General features: G+C 37.2%; 1 long non-coding RNA gene across 2 annotated transcripts in view; it reads right to left on the minus strand.

The window, feature by feature from the left end:
- Nucleotides 1–357: 357 nt before the first annotated feature.
- LOC115610404 overlaps nucleotides 358–22,627 on the minus strand; it is a 201,952-nt gene continuing 179,682 nt past the window's right edge. Inside the window, exons 4-6 of one of the 2 annotated variants that reach the window (XR_003992209.1) lie at nucleotides 20,757–21,374; nucleotides 14,361–14,420; nucleotides 358–2,804 (exon numbers count right to left, since the gene is read on the minus strand). This is a non-coding gene — a long non-coding RNA (uncharacterized LOC115610404). Of the gene's footprint in view, nucleotides 2,805–14,345; nucleotides 14,421–20,756; nucleotides 21,375–22,627 lie in introns of both variants that reach the window. The other variant, XR_003992208.1, reaches the window with a different exon arrangement.

A 22,627-nucleotide genomic window follows, 5' to 3' on the forward strand; every position in this document is an offset into this window, starting at 1 on the left:
TCAAGGGGTCTATGAGCTATCTTTTCTTTTCACAAAGTAACTGGGCAATTACTCTCCATCTGAATCATTCAGATGCACAGCACGGATTCCAGTATAGGCTTTTCTGAACAATTTCAAATCAGACTGAAAACCACCTTTTTTTTTTTTTTTTTAACTGTAACTTTTCAACACAGTGTGCAAATCACAACAGAAATCAGCTTGAATTGCACACCCTGTGTGATTTCTTAGGGTGAATAGGGTTGTGATACCTTGCTTTGCTCAATGTTTCTTCAGTGTTGAACTACATTATTATAAACTGAACTGCTTCATCAGTAATTTTGTGTTATTTTTTTAAAAGGAGTGCAATCACAAACATGGTATTATTTGAAAGTTGATTTTATTGTTTCACAAATGGAGCAGAGTGCCCAGCACTTAAAACAGAATTGAGAAAGAGCTACATATTATGGTCATCACAGCATCACTAGAAGATGGCTAGTACTGGTTTTGAATGTCTCAACAGTAGCATTGGTACTGGATTTCTTTGGTGTAGAAGAGAAAGTATTGTTCAACCAAAACTCTGCAACAGGACTCTGTCTATGACCACTCTGCCTGGTGATACGAGTGGCTAATGCCTTCACAGTCCATTGGTAGGTAGAGTAATCAGCAGAAATAGCCCATGGAGAAGGAAAATAGGATAACTTTCCCAAACAGGAGGACAGAAGTTTATGATGTAGTAAGGTATGATTTATACTTTACTAAACTAGATCTTTGATATCTGAATCCTTTTCCTGCTTTGCTACTTCCTGCCTTCATTTACTCTCCAGGTTCCTCATCTTTCGAATTTATTTGTTTTGGGTGGACAGCACTTTGGGATAATAGCATTATTCTTGATTTAAAAAAACCTATCAACCAAACCTGTGTCTGTTGCCCCAAGCTAAGTAAACTTCCTACTCATAGTGTTAAGAGTATGCAGCTGCTGGTATCATTACTATTTCTTCCCTTGCTGTCATGGTTTAAGCTGAGACACTGTCCTCCACCCACTGAATTACAGAAGTAATTATTGCTTAAATGAATAGTCCATTATTTAAGTAAATAAATTTTAATTGGAACCCTGTAGAATTCTGGCCATATACATTGCCTCTTTGCCCAAATAAATGCACATGCCTTGATCTTTTGAAAACTAAAGATGGTTATGTGGTATGTTTCTTTTGTTTGCACAGTTCATTGGCCCCAAGTTCATATTTGTTAAAACTTTTGAACATGTTTACAACATTAAGTGCCTATAGTTCCATATAAGCTTGCACACTTTGAATACCTATTTAGAATTGGGTAAGACTCAAGTCCTGCTTAAAAACCTTGTTTGATTAGTTTTTGCAAATAATCTTAAGTGTGTATTTGTTCTTAAAGCCTGCTCTCTAGACAAAGATTCCTTACAGCTTAGTGATTCATGATGGAAAGAAAAGATCAAAAGACTGCAGAAGAGAAAGTGCTTGACTTTTGAGTCAAAGTGTTGGATCAAATCTTGGGAGACCTAGAGTCTTGGGCTGGGCCACAGACTTCCTGTATGGACCTTGTATCTTGGTTCTTTCTTCTGCAAAATAGAGATAAGAATATTGCCCTGTCACAAGATCTGGAGGGAAATATTTCTGATGGTAAGGAAATAGTCATTTCAATAGAAAGGAAAAAGGATTCTATGGTAAATAACTGAGCATGGAAGTGAGCACAACTAAAGTTTGAAATTAGCAGTTTAATAAAGCATTTCTCCAACTCTGTCATGTATTTTTACTTGGCCTGTTGCTGTGGCATGTGAAAATAAAGGGAATGACCTCAGAGTTTTGTATTAACTGTGTGGCTTAAAAAGAGGAAAAAGACAACTGTTTTGCATCCTTAGTTAATGATATTAATGAGTTTGCAACAGAACTACAGCGCTGTACTTTAATCACAGCTAGGGTACTTGTTCATGAAAATTTTCTACCTTGCAACTCTGTTATTTTCTTTCTGTTTCTTGCTGATATACCCGAATCACAGCTAAAAATAAATCTACCGTTTGCCTCTTTGGTGGTTTTCTTTTGTTTGTTTGAGGATTGGGTTGGTTTTTTTCCTTCATTTTTCCTTCCTGGATGTTATACAGACATCCTTTTACTTTCAAAGCTCAGCTCAGTCACCTCAGACTAAGCCTTATTGCACTTCATTTTTATACTTGTAGAAATATAAATGGTCTTAAGCAATGTAAAATCACTGCTACAGTATATAGAACATGACAGTAATTTGGAGAGGAGAATTTCAGGGTAACATGGAAATAAAGATGTGAGTGCCTTACAAAGAAGGAATGTGTCTATTCTGTTTCAGATCTGTTTTGGGGGCATTTTGTTCAAGCAAGAGAATGCAATAATGTAATAATGGTAGTCTAACTGGTGGTGGTGTTAACTTATTTTCTTCTTAGAGGTCAAAGAAAGTCAGAATTGAATGTTATTTTTATGTGATGGCCTAGAATTATTTTAAAATTAGAAGAAAAACAGTAGACTGCTATACCAGCATAAATCCAGAATTTCCAGATCTGACTTGGCATAACAAGGTGGCTTTGAGAGATGGTCACTAAAAGTACAGTGGAAGTCTAGAGAGGAAGAGTGAGCTTCCTGGGATGGCTCAAGCGCTTGTTGAGAGTACACGGGTGCAGACACACTGCAATCAGGAAACTAACATTAGCTCAGACAGGATGCATGAGTCAAGGATATTGAAAGGAGATGAAAAATGTGGTATTCAGGCATCTGTCACTTGCCAGTTGCTGAGCACTATTTGTGGTTCATGCTGCTGATCGGAACGTACTGGAAAAAAAACAAAAATACTTTAAATTGGGTTAACAGCTAACATCTGTCATGTGACTTACTGAAAGAGAGAACTGTTTCCTGCAAGGACATGACCATAAAGGACAGTAAAGGAACAGCTTGTAGTACTGTGTTTCCCTTTTCCATCACCCCCAGTCCCCTTGAATCTGTTCATCTCAGCTGACAAGGTTTACCAGCCTGAAATACTGAGTATAACCTGACATTTGCAGTCCAAAAGTTTTAGCCTACATTTTCCTCTTTTCTTTTACAATGGGTTATATTCTGAATTAACATTTAAAATACGTAGGTATTCAAACAGACATCATAACATGGCCCACTTGCATGGTTTCATTTAGACTGGCTTCAAAAGAAAGGATCCCAGTGACCTTGCTCAGATCTAATAACAGTAATTCCTCTTTCAAACTGTGCTTTGCTTTAGTTAACAATACTTACAGGTATTTCCATGGAGAGATGTAGTCAAACAGTGCCATGGTACAGAGCAGAAACAATTTCATTTAACATATGCTGACTAATTCACATTTGGTGTGAGCTTTAGACTGAAGTTATGTCAGTAGCTGGACATAATGGCTTAGATATGAATCTATTCTGAGCAGTTGGTTTGGATAACCACAAAATATATTTTGCTCTCACTACTTTCCTGGCCCCAAAATATTTGTCTGAAATCTAGTACCAACTCTGACATACATTTCAGTTGATTTTTTTTTTTTTTTTTTTTTTTTTTTTTTAAAATAACTTGATGGTCTGTATTAAAATACATTTTTGTTTGGTTCTCCCCATTCCCCCCCCCTTCCCTCCCCCGTATTTCTCCAATGTGTCAGACAAGAAATCTGACTCTTCCTTTGTTACAGTGTTTCCGTAGCAAGAATAAATTCATTGAATTTTTGCTTCTGACCTGTTTAAGCTGTTTTGGCGTCTCTGTCATTTTCCCAGAGCAAAGAGTTCTCAAACTTTGAGTGAGTGTTTATTTCCATGACATTTTTATTCTGCTTAAATTCTCTTGGATATACTGGATAATTTTAGACAATAGTAAGCTGATACTCTGAATATGCTGCAGCTTGTCTCTTGTTATTGAAAAGACCTGTGCAATGGTGGAATAAGTCTTTTGGGGGTTTTTTTGCTTTTTTTTTCCTTGCAACTGAAATTTCTTCTCTACAGAGAAGATGGATTTTAGAAGTTTCCAAAATAGCTTGGAAAAACAGTGAAGTAAAACTACAAAGTAAAGCAGTCAGTTATTTTAAGACCTACTGCATGTGTTTCTCTAAAACCAGTCCTAAAACCAGTATTTGCTATCCAAAAATGCTCAGTTCCCTGGTTTATATTTTCTAAAACCTAAAGCTATTTATAGTTTGAACTCTTTGCTCCTGCTTTACCTTTTCCTCCCTTACACTAGAGTAAATAAAAGCACTGTTTGCATTTATTTGGCCAACAAAGCTTGAATTTGGAGGGTAGGATTGATTGACTGGATGAACATGGAGACAATTTGAATCCATTTATATATATTGTCTCAAATTTATAGGCTCTCAGCTGCTTAGAGCACTTTTGCCTATTGTTTACATAGAAAAAGGCTTATCTGACCTTTGTGTTTACATAGCATAATGGATTTGCCTTTCAAACACCGATCAATGATGGAGGTTATCTTTGATCTGCCTAACTGTATTGTTATTTTCATCTGGTGAATGAATTCACCAGTTTTATGGATAAATTTCCTGACTGGGAACATCACATTAATGCAGCTAAGGGATGTTTTAACTGTCCATTTCATTAAGACAAGCAAAACCTCACAAAACCAAAACTGTGGCACTTGTAGCAGGATCACACTTTTATGTTCATTTTACCTCAAAAGCAAAACCTAATAGTATATGTTTGTTGCTTATTACGCATCTCAAATGGAAGTATTATTTTCTTTGCCTTATAAGGCAGATTTTACTTAATAACTGTCTGACAATTTATTTAACTAGGTTGGTGCAGCCAAAGCGTGTTGCCAAATTACGATTAGGACATCTACTGTCCAGAATATTTATTGTAGTGCAGCTACATTACATGAAAAACAACTTTTAAATGATGTGCCTGTGACTGGTTTATAGTGCTGTTTTATGTTTGGTAGTAGCCGTGTTTCTTTGAAGACTTCTAAGGTTTCCTTTTCATTTCTTCTAAAGCAATTTTTTTTTAAAGCACCCGAACATCCAACCCTTCAAATGAATAAACACAGAAAATGTGTAAAACATTATCCCCTACAGTTCTTTCAATAATGTAGTAATCTGGGAGACATTTCAAGTTTCTGAAAGGCTTTCTGTCTGATTTCTAGGTATAGACAGTTGTTGCTCTATGCTGTAATTAATTTGCTAAATCTAAGTATGTTTCTGAAGGACGCATACTTTGGTTCTGCCAGAGCAGTGTCTCGTGCATATGAGGCAGGAAGGCAAAAGCAATATATTCAGCTTAACTGCTTGTCTTTGCAGTCACCGAGAGGAGTTTGTTATGCTGCCTCCAGCAGCGCAATTGGCTGTGTACACCAGCTGATCATCAGCAGGCAGCAGCACTGGCTCAGTGTGCTTTTTTCATTCTGAATATTTTTCCACCCCCTATTTTTAGGAATTCTATCTAATGACTGAATGGAAATCCTGTATTCTCTTAAATTCCATACCTGACAGTTGTCAACACCAACTTTTGTTTCAGAAGGTGCAAAGAAGGGTGAAACTCAGGACTCCGTCCTCTTGCAAAAAGTAAAATGATGGAATATAATTCAGTAAGTGGTTATAGATTGTTTTCAGTTAGTTCATGGCTAAAAATAGGAACTATGGCTGCTTCGTGGTATTTTTGTGTATATGATGGCCCTTTTGGCTGACAAGCGTATGTATCTACAGGATCTGACCCTTGTTTGATCAGTGCCTCCCATGGTTTTTTGAATGACTACTGAAAGGCTCTCTTCCTGGAAATAGTCCAGTATGCATCTAATATTACAGTGATGAGCACAGATTAAAGCTTGGAGGCAAATGTCAGTGGTGTACTCAAGAAAAAGCTACCTGCACATGATAACAGAGCGTCTTTGGCTGGGCCTGAGACCACCCTCTCTCAAATCTACAGCCTGACAGGTGGCCTGTAGAGCTGTGCTAGAATTTGGGCCTAAGACTATTAGTCACTCATCAAATGTGTTTTCTTATTAGTTTCTTTTTGTTCACCGTTTATGTAGGGTACGTACATGTAGAAATTGTTTTTTGTTATAGCTATGAATGGTGGTACTTCAGAATTTACTTTTAAGCTGATACTGCTCTACAAATTCTTGGGATAATGAGTGGGCCAAGATAAATTTTGTATTTGTTTTATTTCTGTTGATTGGTTGGCTTGGTTTGTTTTCCTTCAGAGCTAGGAAAAGTACATTGATGCTGCTAGTGCTGCTATACCACTATTTAGTATATTATTCAACTCAAAATGTTTTAGGCTTATATTTTTAATAAGTATAATCTAAAAATGAGAATTTATGAGATATTTGAGTGGATCTGTTCAGGTGTTTGAAGAGACTATTCTATATCAGTTATTTCAGCTGATCATTAATATTTGTTTTGCTTCTTATTATGGAGTCTTTCTGAATTCATCCCCAGCCTCTGATTTAGAAATGAAATATCTGTGTGTGCCTAGTTTTGCTGTGAAAAGTCTGAAGCTAATGGCTCTGGCAGACAGATTAGGCAAAATCCGAGAATGAGCACTTACAAACAAAAAAAATAACAACTGCATATTTGGATTCCAAAGTGCTACCACAATGATTAAAAAATAAAATAAAAACTTGAGCCCTTCATTTGATCTGAAACATGAATACAAGTTCACTTTGAGTTTACAAAGCTGAGAACACTGGCATCCTTCAAACCTCTTTGGAAAAGCAGCCAATTCAAACTTCCTGAGAGTGAAGTTTGTGGGAAGTGGCTTAACGTATTAGAAAAGTGTTTTGAACTCCAGACAGAATAAGGTATTATGCTCAAAGATGATCCTTATGCTTAGCGAAGGAAACTACAAATTATGAAACGTTTGGTGTATGGTTTGACTTATGCCACAGTTACAGCTGTGTTTGCAACTCTCCAAAATATTCTTATCACAGGGAATGTCTCATTAAAAGAATACTTACTTTTTGTTTTATTCTCCCCTGCACAAATAAGGAAATGGGTAAGAGCTTTCAAACATTGTAATCAAACATTCATCCTTACAGACTCTTTGGAACAAAGTAAACTTTAAAGATTAACCTGATCAAACTAAATTTAAAAAGACAAAAAAAAAAAAAAAAAAGAAAAAAAAAACAACAAAACCACCATATCCTTGGAACCTTACACAAAACTACATAAAGGCCCACTGTATAAAATATGCGCTACAGGGACATGTAAGGTATGCAAAGCCAAAGAGTAGGGCAGGCCTGAAAAGTGAATTTTACCTCAGACAAGCATCAAGTTAGCAGTCAGCGTGCCATCAATCAAATTCCATGTCAGAACTGGAGCTTTGGATTTTGTCTGTGTTTCTGGTGCAGTGTAGCCCCAAATGGTGGATTTAATTTTGTCTTGTGCACCTGTGTGTATGCACAAATACATCCAGTATAGATAATGTCTGTAATGTTAGAAAGAGATTTCTGAATATAAATGAACCTTGACTTTGTATATCGAGTTCATTAGCAAAAGCTGTTGTGTGTTGCCATGCTTGAATTTCTTCTTGAATGAAAGCTTCAAGTGTAGGGAATGGTATAGCAGCAAGCCCCAGAGTCTGGGATCCTGGCTGTCCAAGGAATAAAAAGCAGCCAAAGAAGATGTAGAGAAAATAATTTCTATGTATGACTTCTTGCAGAAACTTCCACTCTCAGTTCCATGTTATGTCTGTTTCTTTTGCGTGCTGGTTCAGAAGGTGAATCTATCTCCCTGGTAGCATGTTTGATACTTAAAGCTGCAAAAGACATTTTCTGAATTGCTTTTCATATCAAGCACCTACCTATGAAAGCCTTTAGAAAAGTGTTGGTTAGAAACAAGCATCCAATAAATGATAGGACTATTAATAATTAGAACCTATTATAGGTACCATTGAAGTAGCTTTGTGCATCAGCTGTATCAAAAGATATACCAGTAAAAATGTGTAAGGAAATTCAAATGCTTCCAGGTTTGTGAAGTTTTTTGTCTGAATGATTGTTGTTTTTCAAATATTTTTCAGGAATTAGGCAAGTCACCTCTATTTTTACAAGTTTTCTAGACCCCTCCAGAGAATGTAGCAGTTTTTCACTAAATAAAAAAGATGGTGGAAAACAGAATTGTAATAGGCTTCCTGTCACCCAAAGGTAACAACAGACTTTCATGTGGTACAAGAGGCATAGCAATTTCACAGATAACTAAATGAGAAACGGACTCTAATACAGTGAATGAGAACTAAATTATCTGCTACATTGAGCAGCATGTTAAACATAATCATTTCTTGCCTACCATATTGCATTTTGTTCAGAATCAAATCTCTGCGACAGTTTTGATTTCTCATTTCACTAAATCAAGGAAATAAAATCTCAACATGAAATCTCAATTCCTGCTCCCCCTTTTTTTTTTTTTTTTTTCTCATTCAGAGCTTTTCATGAGAGTGGTTTTTAATTACTTTTTTCCCCTGACCACTTTTTTGTTTTCACCATCTTTGCTGGAAATGCTGTGCTGTTGCATGGACAGGAATTGGATAATACTGTTTTGTACTCGGATATTTAATGGATGTGAAGGGAAGATTTACCTTTGGTTTTGTAACTCCCTCTATGAAAGTTCTTGAAACCAAGCCCTTTCCAGCACCTCCTCTACTGAAAGCAGTGTGAGCATGTTCAGTTGCTTTTCAAGTAACAGAATTTATGAGGCTTTGAATATGGTGAGGCTTTATTGCAATGATATCAAAGGGTTCTGTGCCTGTTTTGCATTCATGGTGTAAAGGCCCTTCATGGCTATGGAGCAAGGGACTGCAGCACTCTCATACTCTATCATCAGTATATCAGTAACTCACTTCATTAGGTTCCCAGAATCACTTAACTGTGATCCAAAGTTACAATTTAACAGGGTTCAAAAATCTATTGTGAGGGTCTCATCAACACCTAATGGATTTGCTTAGTGGTCTGCTGTTTGACTGATTTCTTAAAAGGGAAGAAATTATACCAAAATAAAGACTTCTGCAAAATTAGATGTTCATTTTGGCTGAAGTCACAAGTAAGTGCAGAAATCAACTGAGAGCTGACAAAGAAAGACTTTCAGAAGCACCAGAATAAAATCCAAATGGATTTTCTAACTAACTTGCCATTGTAGGTTTCATAAAATACATATGGCAATAGGCCTTATGTATATTGAATAGGATGGTTGTTCTTCCTCCTCTGCTTACACCAAGGACTAGTGCTTAAGAGCTTCTGTAAGATGTGGTGGATGCAACTTGACATACTCCATGATATCTTTCACATCAGGGAAATAGCTTAATGTTCATGGTGTTAGAGATGAAACCTTTTTTGGTATATTTTTAGGTTTTATGGTTTTGTTGTTTTTTTCCAGATCATTTTTCTTCCTTTTTTTTTTTTTTTTTTTTTTTAAGTGATGAGGGAAATGGGAAATGGATCTAGGGATTTGTATGTGCATGTGGTAACTATTAATCCAGTGCATTCTTAGTGCCTCAGGATCAGTGAACTGGTCTGTTCTAGCCTATGCCTATACCTTCCAGAAAGGTATGACTTCCCATGGAACTAATTCGGTCTTTCAGAAAATTAACTGTGAATTCAAAGACTGAGTAAGAATCCATTAACTCAAAATCATAAGGATCTGAGCAAAAGCTGGTTGTGTGGGTGAGTTATGAGGCTTCGTTTGATGTGTTTCCATCTTCCCTGCCTGGATGTGTCTGGCACTGAATGTGCTTTCTGTGCCACACTTCAGTCTCTATTTCCAGCCCTAACAGTCATTGTTACTTGCCTGCTCACGCCTGCCTGACCAGTAGTTGCAGTGTAAAAGGAAGCCCCTAGGGTTGCTGGTAGCGAATCTTGCCTTCTTTTCTGTCAGCAAGGAGGACTGGGAAGGAAGATCCTAAACTGACATCCTTCCTTGGGCGTTGTAGCCCAGCTTTACAACAAAGACTGAACAGTTGCACAATGATCACCAAATACAGTTTGTAATTTCAGTTTGGATGCTTCTGTCGCCTATTATATGCCATGAAGTAAAAGGTCAGGATTTGCATGTCTAGCCAAAAGCAACAAATGAGAGAGGAAGTGTCCAAGGAAAGAACAGGAAAAAGAGAACTCTGGTTTTGTTAAAAGCAAATGTACCTGAATACAATCTTTCACTATGAAAATAATAATGAAACATTTATAATCCTACCTGACACATGTTCACATAGTGGGAAGGTATTTTTCTAAGAAGGTGAAAGGAGAGAGAGAAATGAGTAACACTTGTGAAAAGTATATCAGAAAGTAGGTGCCTTTTTTTTAATCTATCTGCTAGCATGTGGAACAGTTCTGTGTAGGTGTATTCTAATGAGAAGCATTATTCATATATGTCTCAATAGTAGAAAACAAATGCTTATGGTGAAATTCTGTTCTCATAGATCACGTCTTAACATTATTTTTTTGTGGGTTGCTAAAAGGTACATTAAGACAACTGTAAATGTAGCATATGCCAAAAATATTATGTTATTGATTTCTGAGAGGTTATAGACAGTTTTACTATACTCACATACTCCCTAAGAGAGGTCATTCTTTTCCCATAGTCTAATTATTTTCCTATGTGTGTGATCTCTGTCTTCACTTGTCATGGGGCATGCTGATGCAACATAGGAGATTCTTAGCTTGACAAGGAGCAGCCCTTTCTCATTGTGTAGCTTTTTGACTGAACTTAATTTTTATTTTAAATGTCTGAAAAGAATATTTGGGGTGGCGAAAAACTACCGATGATGAGAGCACCTTGCAAGTTAGGTATCCTGAGATGCACATCTTGCATGATATGCTGTGGTATGGCAGAATTTTGATAATACCATTGCTTCATTTTTTCTTCCATATAAATGATGTTTTTAACAACCCAATACTTCAAATATGAAATAATCACAGTTTACTCTGTAGCACTACAATGAAAGAAACCACAGGTCAGCAGAGCAACAGTTACTTGAACAGCTCTTGGGTTTAGAGCAAGGTCTGAGGTTGCTAGCTGAGGGAAGTGTACCCCATCAGTTTCCAGAAAAAACTTTGTGTTTCATGTGTAAACTAAAGCTTTGGTACAAAGCTTTCATTTCAGTCTCTTTCTGCCATTTTTACTTTGTCAGTTGCAATGCCAATGATGACATTTAATTTTCTGTATTGTACAGCAGAAGACAGCTAAGCAGGTGCAGCACCACACAGTAACAGATGGTCTCCTCATCAATTTGTTCTCCATGCTTGCAAAGAACAAAATGAAAATCATACCTTTGAGTTATAGCAGATAGGGCCAAAGCATTCAACAGTAAACACACACGTGTATAGTCCTGAGAAAGATGCAAGTGGAGCTAAGATATTATGGATACTAATCTGGGCTCCTCCTGTTAACTTGATATTGGATAAAATATACTCCCAAATGAGTGACTATGTAACTCAAGTTGTTTATCCTCTTTTATTTGTCCCATTCTTTTTGAAGTATACTTAAGCCAAAGGCCATAACTTGACTGTGTTTCAGTGTGTGAAATACTATTTATAGGTTCTGTTAAGTTGGCTTTGTTTATTACAAAAAAAGTAGTAAAATCAGGTTTTTGTTTTGCAGCATTTCTCAGAGCTCTGTGTGTGGGTACCAATAACCATAACTAAATGATGAAGGAAATGCTGCATGCAGTGTTAGTTGATGTGTAGTAGTTATTATACAAAGTCTATAGTACATATTTCTGCAGTTCTTTTCTTAGAGGTTTGTGACACTGGGTCAGTTAGCTTTTTCTTTTAAATAATTTTCTACTTACTTTTGCAGTTCCAGTGTGCACTTTTTTTTTTTTTTAAATACTGAAAATCTTTTAAGCTTCTCAGCAGCATACAGGAGCTTTCCATTAATAAAACATGTTACTGTAATCAATGTAAATGCCTTTATCCTGATTTCTCTTCTATTGCTAATGATTCTAAGCAATAATACTCAGATGCTTAATAAAATGACCTAGGGCATGTGAATGAATGCAGTTTCCTAAAATATTGCTAGAGTAAGAAATGCATTTAACAGTTTTCTCTGACTAGGAAAAAGATGTGAGGATTTATATAATTTGATGTAGAAAATGAGACTTGATTTTCATATTGTACTAGCAGAATGCTGATGTTTCAATCACAGTGAAGCAAACAAATCTGAAAAATCATTTGAGTGGATGTTGATATGCAACTCATTGTGTCTGCAGGATGCAGAATCAAGTTATATACGCAATGGGATTTAGATGTATCGGTAGATACATTCAGGGCCTGAAATTATACTTGGCTACTTTGTAGTGTCAGATGGTTCCTGCTTGTGTCCAGCACCAGCCTGACCAGCTGCCCTCCATCAGGCACCAGCACAGATGGGTGTATTTCTCAGGCAAAATCCACACAGCAGCAGTGGCCTGACACTAGTACATGGGTCCTGTTCTGTTTCTAGTGGATATCTTAGCTCTGTGCAACTTAAACTCTTCATTCATTACTTGTGTAAGAATCTGAACAAAACTGACGAGGAGGAGTTAGCTCAGGCATCTCTAGAGGGGGAAGCAAGGAAACCCTATTCCCAAGTTAGGGGACCAGATAGCTGTATTCAATTCAAATTATTTTGGGGACTGGATTTCTATAAGAATTTAGGATTTCACTTCCCCATGGCTGAAATATTCGGACTTTACAAGCATTGTAGTTATCCAGCTTCTCAATCAAAAAATCCTGCTCTTTCTGGTCTTCTGAAAGCTTAAGCAGAAAATTGATGGCTATCCCATTAAGCCATAAGGCTTTAACAGCATCTCTAGTCTGTCTTTATTTACTGTTGATCAAATCCTACGTAAAACAGCTCCAGCTGCTGAAGCTTCTGCAGAAGGAAAACCTGCAGGAGATCTCCTTTCATCTTGCCTACGCAAGTCAAAATATTAAGAAGTACCTCCATGGGTCCTTCTCCCTTCCTCCCTCCTAATCTCTTTCCTTTTCTTCTTCCCTTCCTCCCTTCTTTCCCCCCACACACAGTGAAGCCTGAGATGCAACAGTCTACTACTAAAATCAATATCTAGGCTTCTTGAGGTGCATGTTGCCTTGTCACTTCCAACTCCATTTGTTAGATCTAAATTTGTAAGCCAACTAGCATTTGGAATATAAATGTTTAATTGCCACTTTTTACTAAGAATTTAATACACAGTAATACACAGAAAGGCTGTAGCTAAGGTGAAGAATTATTTTGTGCTCATCTAGCGCTTTGATGCCAAAACTGCATTTCTGTGCCATGTACTTTTTCCTAAGCAAAATAGAAATTAATTTAAACACTTGTAGTAAGACTTTCCCCACAGCTGCATATCCCAAAACCCACAGATGTTACCTTTATATTCAGAAGTAACTGACTTGGCTTGTCAGGTACACTTACCTGGAGGAAGGCATAGTATCATATGAGGTGCTCTGGCAAGCAGAATGATGCCTTTATTCAAGCCATTTCCCTTCTCTTTGTAGGTTGGTGAGGAAACAGGCAGAAGAAATCTGCACCTGACCTAAATTATACTGATTTCTAAACATGGAGAAAGACTAATTTACATAATTTCTGAAAACACCAGTTTCTGCCAGTGGCTCAAAGCAATGGTGACCTGACCCACTACAGAAGTCTTCATTTCTGTCAGCTAAATAATTTTTGTTTCATGTTAATTTGGTCTTATTTATTTTTTTCTAGCTTTGTAGGACTACGCTAAGTGGAAACAGAACTTCAGAACTGGGATAAACTTAATTCAAATACGATACTCTTATCGGATATGGCTATTTATCTTCTAAGTATGACAGAAGCTATATTAAACATAAAAACGAGTTTCCAGATACCTTTGCATTATGCGATGAGTATTCTAGGAATTTGGGTCAGTCAGTAGTAATTATAGCAGCATGGTTAAATTTTACTTTCCTGTTTCCTTTTTTTATCACATACTATTAAAATGGAGAAGAGGAAGAGGAATAATTTTGTTTGTAAAAACAATTACAGGCTCTCTAATGTGACATAATTAATTTAAAAGATTTATAATAACTTGTGGGTCATTTCCAATGTTATTCAAAAGAGAAGTCATTGTTAAGAAATGAGTTGGTAGAAGAAGAATCAAGAACGGCATAAGCTGAAAAAACACAAGACAAAAAGTTTCACTGGAAAGAACACTTAGGTTCTTCTCCAGGCAAGTTCTGCTCCATTCCCAATAGTTATCTCCTGTGTGCCCATTTATCATTCAAAATAGTTATGTCTGTGGTGCTAATATGATCAATGAGCAACTGTATAATGCTGCTCTACAGATAAGCCCTAGATAACAATCCCACCAACAGTGACTTGCCAACTGTAAGCCTAAGCATTAGCTACCTGGGGCAGTACTCACTTTAAGAACACCTACCAACCGAGCAGAGGATCTTGTTTCTTCACCCGTCCTCTTCATATGGTACTTCCTTGTTACCTTTAAAAAATGAGAGGGGTTACTCAGCATATGCCTTGTTCTTATCTCTACAGCTAGTACAGAAAAAATGCTGGCACACCACTGAATATTTTGCACAACAAGTAATTATTCATACTATCACACTTCTCAGCTAGTCCATGGCTGAAAGAAACTATGTAAGCAAAGAACAGTGGCAAAGGTAAAACAGAATTAGTTAACAAATCGGTGGAGGGGGGAACCCCCAACACTGAAGACCAAGTGTTGGCAACAGGTCATATACCAAGTCATAACACAGTTTTTAAAATTTAGAAAGCTGAATGTCTCAGTACTGCATGAAAACCCCTCTTTCCTGACCTACCCCCACCCAACCCCCAGTACAAGTTACAAATATCTGCTAGTTATTACTGTGTGAATGATGAACAGGTTTCAGTAGGCTATGTGCTACTGTTCACATCCAGGTAATTTCTGCAGACAATAGGTTATCCCCTGTTCTTCTGGTCAGAGATTAAAAAGAAAAAAGAAAAAAAAAAGCTTAAATAGTGTAAAGCTGAAATAGCATAGAGCTGCCTTAACCTACAACTGCTCAAGCACAAGCAAGTCGGAGCAATTGCCTTAAAATAATGCTTTGCTTTTGTAAGTAAGTGGGCTAGTCTAGCGTCTACTGCACAACAGTCACAGGGATTACCATTCTTGTGTAGGCCCTTACTGAGTCTAGATTTGATAAGGAAGCTAGTAAATCCTCTCCCAGAGTTGGGAGACTTACTGTGTAGGGTTTTATCCATCAGTATCTTACAGCACTAGAACACCCCAAACCATAAGCTGCACCGAAGGCCTGCATAGAGAGTAGAACCCTTTTCTCTAAAACAGATTCTCTAGGAATGTCAAAAATTGAGAAATCCAGCAATGTTTCTGTATGGAAAGCACTCTCATGTGAGAAGGCTAGCCAAACAGGAAAAAGATTCCTATCCATCTAGTGCTGTTGATTCCAACTCATTATCAGTACTTTGCTTTGCCTGGGAAAGGGTCATTTATTTTTGCCTTTTTAATAAAACTATTTTCCTCATTTTGCTTTTCCAAATACAAAAAAGGAACAAATAGAGCCTTTATTCTGCTACCCTTGTGACACAGGAGTTGAACCTAGCAGTCTGGAGATCAGAAGCACAATTGGTAGAGGAAAGGAGAGCAGTACATGCTGCCAGACCCCAGGAAGGGATTGTGGGACTGCACAATCCAGGCTAACGGAAACCATGCTCAGGCAAAGTATCACAGCAGAAAGCCACCCGGGCTTTTACAAAGCAGTAATCTTTGCAAATTTTAAAGTAAACAATATAGTAATATTCCAGTACTACTATAATACTTTTGCAGTTACTTTCTTCTAATCAGCCTGACAGTATTCTGTTCTTCCCCATACAGATACACATTACTGTTCCTAAAGGAACTCTGGGTTTGTTTTCATCACTCTTTCATGAACCAGGTTTACTAGATTGACTAGTTTACATTTTACAGTTAGATTTAAATTGCTTTTTTTCTCTTTAAATTGTTTGCAGCTTGTCAACACAATGAGCAGAGAGGAAAGCATTTTTGATTCATATCCACACTATCTATATTTAGAATCCTTTGGGATTCCTTGTAAAAAAAAAAAAAAAAAAAAAAAAAAAAAAAAACAAACAAAAAAAAAAACAACAAAAAAAACCACAACAAAAAAACCCCAACAAAAACCCAAAAACTGCAACCAAAAACAACACCAAAAAAACCACCACAAAACCCCCCCAAACTACCCTGCTGCAAAGAATGTTCAAAACCAACTTGTTTAATTCAACCTCATTGCCTGAAAATAATTCACTTTAATAAACAAAAAAATAGAATTAACAGCCTTCCATGCTATTGATTAAACAGTTATTCACCACTGATCTTTAGTGCCTTATTTCACCTAGTGAGCATGTTTTAAAACACTAGTTTTCCTACTTCTTGATCAAATTCATACTCCTAAGTAGCATTTCTAGGTGGCTCAGGCACAGCATATCCAGTTTTGGTTGTTTTTTTTTTTTTTTTTGGGGGGGGGAGGGTGTGTTTCAGGCTGCCTTATCTAAACGCAAATAAAAGCTTCAGCTCTTATTTATAGGTTGATCACATAGCACCCCACTCCTTATTAAAATCCCCAATTTTTAATCTTTCCTTACATATGCTGCTTTCTATTCTTTTCTCTCTCAAGCTCGTTCTGGCACCGGCACACTGGTTTGAACGGTCTTCCCTTTCCAACTCTTTGCATCATATTTTAATAGTGCCAGTACACAGCAGAATCGCTTACTTTGATATCTCCATTATTCATCTCTTGTTCCAATACCACTTGTTCCAATTCACTAGGAGCTTGCAGTACAGTGCCTAAATGTTCTGCTCAACACAAGGATGCAGTACTGTACTCTCAGCTTTGTGAGAGCTCCTCTTTGATCAGCCTCCTCCCTTTAGGTGGGTTTTGGCCAACAACTTCCACTGCTGTCTTGTGATTTCTCACACCTCTGCTTCTTGCCACAGCTCCTTTTTCAGAAAGCTCTAAATTACCTAATACTTTCCCACACCACTTCATGAGGGAGGAACTGCTAGTTTGTAGCAGCCAAGCTACAAACTCAGTCCTGGATTTAGGTATCCACATTTTTTAATGGAAGAGAAATGTCTCACACAGCAGGTGGGCTACATGGACAGCATTTCAGTGCAAATCAGTATGAACAGTATGCATATTTTTATTAGAAAGCTACAGCTTTCTGAAAGGGTAAATGAAGCTCCATTTATTTCTTTGTTTTGTGTTTATTCAATAGGCTACTAATTATTTCCCACATTTCACTGGTCCACTGATTTCCAGTGGTCACTGATTTTTCTCATGAGTACTAACAAAAGGAATGGTTGTTGTCTTTACGAGGAGCACTGTCATAGACGCTATTTGTAAAACTGAAAAACAAACCTAATCTTGATGAATAAATGACACATGCTGTTTCTGACATGTTAAACAGAACAAGTAAAGGCCCAGAGCCTCCTTTTCACAACTCTTACTGTCCCAGCTCTCTAATCTTCATTCCTGCTCCTTATGCTATTTTACTTTACAGACTGGATCTACAGGACAACCCATCTAGTTATGTGGGGATGCATTTCAGCCTTATCTCACCTGGCCAAGACAACTATTCCCAAACAGTTCAAGTACACATGTAATCATGAGCATTACAATGTATGGACTCAACAGGTCCAGTATTAACGTACTGGAACCTGGTTTCCTATCTTGTTTTAAAATTTAATACCAATCTAAAATTAAAATAAACCACTTCTTCCTCCATGCAAGAAAAGCAACCTTTTCTTTCTTTCCAATAAAACCTAGAAACCTATATGTCATATATCGCATATTTCCAAAACTCCAGATTAGATAGTCCTAGTTCCCTGTAATCCTCAATTTTTAGGGTAAAAGGTACATCTTGGCAAAAGTACAAATGCAAAATTTCTTCATGCACCAGAAACTATAGATATTAAGATATTTTGGCCTTGGTTGTGGCATTCTGATGCTTTGTCTAAAAAGGGATTTTCATTTTTTTAAAAGTTTCTTTGCACCATTATTAAATGTGTTCAATTTTACAAAGAATTGCAATAGTAAAAACTTGGGTATATATAAAAATATCTGTTAAAAAGAAGTCTTTGCTTACTTTAAAAGAAAAAAGCAAGACTTACTTAGGTGCCTAATGTGAGCATGAAATGGAATTCAGGTGTTTGCATCCAAAACTGATTTTTTTTTTTTTTCCAAACCCAGTACTACCCTGAAATGCCTTAGTCCTCCTTTTCAATGTTTTTGCCTGGATCTTGGCTTTTGAATGTTTCCAGATGCATTTAATTTTCGTAAGGGCTAAGTTTCGCAAGGATAGGGGAAAAAAACAAGAAGAAGAGCAAATCAGATGCTAGCATAGACATTGAAGTGCAAGACAGTAAAAACAGTAGAGATATAAAAACAGTAACTAACATGTTTAAGGAATTAGGAGTCACGCACCTTCCTTTCTTTTACTAGCAAAGCTAAATAATGTCTGAAAACATCCCATATTTGAGCACAGCCAAAAGCATTAATATACTTGGCTGAGCTTCAAACCCTGTTGTTTATTCCAGGTAAGAGGTGGCTTTGATTCACAAACACGTTTCCCCTGAAAAGTTTGATGTGCTGTCTGTGGCCAGACCACAGGTACTGTTGTGAAAAAACGAGAATAGAGAGAGAATATTCTGTTTCTGCTGTTGAGATGGAATGTTTTTGCAATAGTGAGCGTTAGGTGCATACAGCCTGAGGAACAATAAGCAATAGAAACAGTGATGAATTGTCTTCCAGGGACGGTAGTGGTGCGAGCACTACTTTTGAGTTCCTGCTCCCAGCACTAAATATATTGCTTCAGGTACTATTTAATACAAAATACTGACATAGTTGGTATTCTCCATCCCAGACAGATGACAACCATTCAGCTAATAAATTGTCACACACCTTCTGAGCCTCGGATCTACTGAACAATGCATTTTTTTCCCACCCTGAAGGCTGGTGCAGCTTCCAAAACAAAACCAACAAAAAAAGGGGCAGAATGCCCACTTCCCAAGATAGCCTGCATCCTTCAAATTTCAATCACTCTTCAAGCTTAGGAGGACATTCCTCCCCCTGTTGGCCAGGCAGTTTAGTCAAGAAAGCTTCTATACACAGAACAATTTCCATTCTTTCCATAATCTACAAAGAGAGGGTTCTAGGCTGTGGATTGCAAGTGAAAGCAGGACACGCAAACCTAAGAGAGGGGAAGGATTAGATGCAAAAAGATAATAATGACAGCTTATTAACTGGCTGCATTTAGATGCCTGGTTTGAAACCTAAATGTTTGGGTTACATTTTAGCCACCAAACCCTACCAAGTACTGCCCATAGTGTACACAGGTTTCAAGGCAGGCTTTGAAGCCTAGGGTTAGTTATCAAAATTTCTATCTAAAGCAACAGAGAAGCTCTCATAGATTAATAGTTATCGAGTTACTTTCTTGGAAGGCACATAACGTGCAGTCCTAGATAATCTTGAAGATCCTAATCCTTTCTCCGTTTTTACAAATATTTTCGTTCTCTTGCTCATGTGTTATAAAATAAAGTTTAAGGATGAAGTCTTAGGGACAGGGATGCTGGCTGTAGGAAGTCTTTAAGCCTCTCCAAAAAAGCAGAATTCATGACCTTTAACTCTCTAGAGAAAACCAATACATTCAAATTAGTCCAAAAAAATGACAATGGTAAGGAGAGGGACAAATCAGAAATCTTTAATATAATTTGAAATTAGTGTATGTTTTTTATCTAGCTCAACATTACAACAGCTTTTTACAATCTGAACTTTTGGGTTACACACACAACTATGCTATTATTCTAGAAAAGAGAAGCTGTTTTAACTGATAACAGCATTTCTAGAAAGGCCAATTTAAAGAAAAGTAAATGAGCTTACTAGTTATAACAAAAGGGAGAAGAAGATATGCTTTAAGGTCATCATTATTGAAAATCTTGGCAGAGACAGAGATCACAAACAAGTACAGCTTGGCAAAAGTACAAATAAAAATTTGCTAGCATGCAGCTTTTTGTTTGTTTACTGTCCATATAGGTCTAGTGAGCACAAATGAGATGCCACAACTGCATCCAGTTGTCTGCCAATATAGAGTGGAAGTCCTTGTGTGGTTCAAGTTCCTCCGTGGGCACATATTACTATTGGCTCAAATAGTCGATAGTGGAGTTCTTCACCTTTAGAAGCAGGTAATAGGTAAGTTTAGCTGTTATCCTAATTAGAATATATCCCTTTTCATTTAGCATTTTCTCAGGAACAGATGGAAGAGCAGTCAGTTTCTTTAATCACGAATCAAAGTCTCTTTTTAGCTAATACTCTGGACTTCAAAACTCCCTCTCTTGGCTTCCTCCTAGTAAACACTTCTGACTCATTCCTGCCTTTTCTGGGTGCTCAGCTGCAGGATCCCAGCCCCTCTTTCTCCACTGTCAATACGTAATTACTGCTTCATTTTGGAAGAAATACAACCAGCAAGTACGTATTTTCAGCTTGATAACATATTATCATCAACCTATATAACTTAACAAACCCAAGAGAACTACTGAAAATATTAGATATTTCCCTAATAACAGGTAAATGGTTAAAGCACCTAGTTTATAAACCATAATTATAATATGCTCTATTATAAAATATCTGCTAGTGCTATAATTGGGTATGGTTTTTTTTCAACCACATTACCATCATGTTGTTATGTTCAGACAGAGCACGTACTGTACATGTTTCACTTGGTAACCAACAGCTGTATTCCACCAGATGAAATCAAGACTTACTTGCAGGAATGGAGCTTCATCATTTCCACTGGTAATTTTTAATCCAAGCTGGTTGACTGGAGACATTGGTCCCAGCTGAAAGGCAGCAAGTTACAGCAACCAAAGCCTGTCAGTTGTGGCTGTTGACTGTTCAGCTTTGAAAAATAGACAGACAACTTGCCCAAGATGTTAGTGCATATCCAGCAGTGATAGTTGGCAGTCCTGCTATCTTCTCATAGAAATTGGTATTATCTCCTCTACTCTGTTGCACTTCACCAGCAGTACTCAGTATGCCTGAGGACCCAGTCTAGTGTAGAGCAGTATTGCACTGGAGACTTACTATTGTGCATAGTAGATGTAGGCCACAGAATTGGTTTCACATAAGGAACAATAGAAAAACATAATCTCTAACTCTTCCTCTGTATAATTTACTTTAGAATAGAGAGCAGCCATTCTGGTGCAAGGCTGGAAAGTAGAAGCAAAGGCTTTTGAGACCCAAGAGTTACTCTAAGTTTGGATGAAGGGGTCATCCACTGGCAAGCCACTCTATGTACCTTAGCAGGATGGGGAGCAGAATTTATTTTGTGGAGTTTCTTGACTCTCCCCACAGACTCTTCAGTGGGGTCACAAAATGCTGACCTGTAAGTGGAAGAAGGATTGAGTTCAGCAAGTTGGAAAGCATACCATTTTCAGTTGAGTTGTCTTTTTTCCCCCTCTCCCATAGATATGTCTGCAAGACAGAATTAATTCTAAACTAGCATAGCCTTTTTTCCTTTCCCTAAAGCACCGTGTCAGTTGTCTAAGTTCCAAAGCCATTATTTTAGAGAAAATAGAAATTGTTTCCATTTGCCTAAGTACACTTATCATTAAAATTTTTGTTGTACTTTTTCATGGGTTTAAATACTAGGACTTTGCATCCTTGCTAATACAAAGGATGAGATGTGGTTAAGTGCCACAAGCAGGAACACCAAAGTGATCCCTCACAGTTCTACAATATGCATCTGGTTCTGCCATATGCAACTCCGCTGTTCTCACACAGAGATTATCTTCAGTGACCAAAATGTACAACTGTTTGCGCAGCAACAATATACACAGATTATTTTTAGTTCAAACATGTGGCCCTATTCATTGTGCAGCTGCTTTCATGCATTAATGCATTGTGATACAAACCCTTAATTGTAAGAACCCAAATTAATTGCAAGCAACGAGACATTTTGGAACGAAAATCTCTTTTGGCTACATTGGAATCGAGCTGTTGACTTTTCTAGCTAAAAGAGATATGAATCATGGAAAATATTTCATTCTTAACCCCTCAAAGTAGCAAATATTCCTGAACTAATGCAAAATGCAGTTATGTGTTGGCTTAGAAATTATGGCTTCTCTGCCAAAGGTTAATTTAGACTATTCATCCAAGATTAGTTGCAAGTTTTTAAAACTGTAAATAAATTCTTGTTCCTAAACAGCACAGGTTTTCAAAGCAGGGAGTATAACCCACAGCCTATAAAAGGAAAAGATTTAAAGCAGAAATGGGACATTTGACTTCTGCATATTTGGAACATTTAATAACTCTCTTGGTTATATGGAATAAGTTAGACTGGCAGCTTTTTCCTCAGCTCCTTAGTAAAAGTACGTTTCTTTAATAGACCCTTAATGCTTTGTAGGATGATTTAGAATCCAGTCCTGCATCTTTTACAGACAAGTGTAGAACTCTTCTTTGTTTCAGGAGGGAAGAAGCCCAAAGATTGTTAGTGCCTGAAACTACAGACTATAACTTTGTCTCCTGTTTGAAAAATGGTGTGCATCTTTTCCCATTCATATTACAAGATATTAATGTAAGCATAAAACCATTACTATTATAATTAGCAGGAGGATTTCAATCTCATTCTATTAGA

Source organism: Strigops habroptila, chromosome 7 (assembly GCF_004027225.2).
Source record: "Strigops habroptila isolate Jane chromosome 7, bStrHab1.2.pri, whole genome shotgun sequence".
NCBI classification, from domain to species: Eukaryota; Metazoa; Chordata; class Aves; order Psittaciformes; family Psittacidae; genus Strigops; species Strigops habroptila.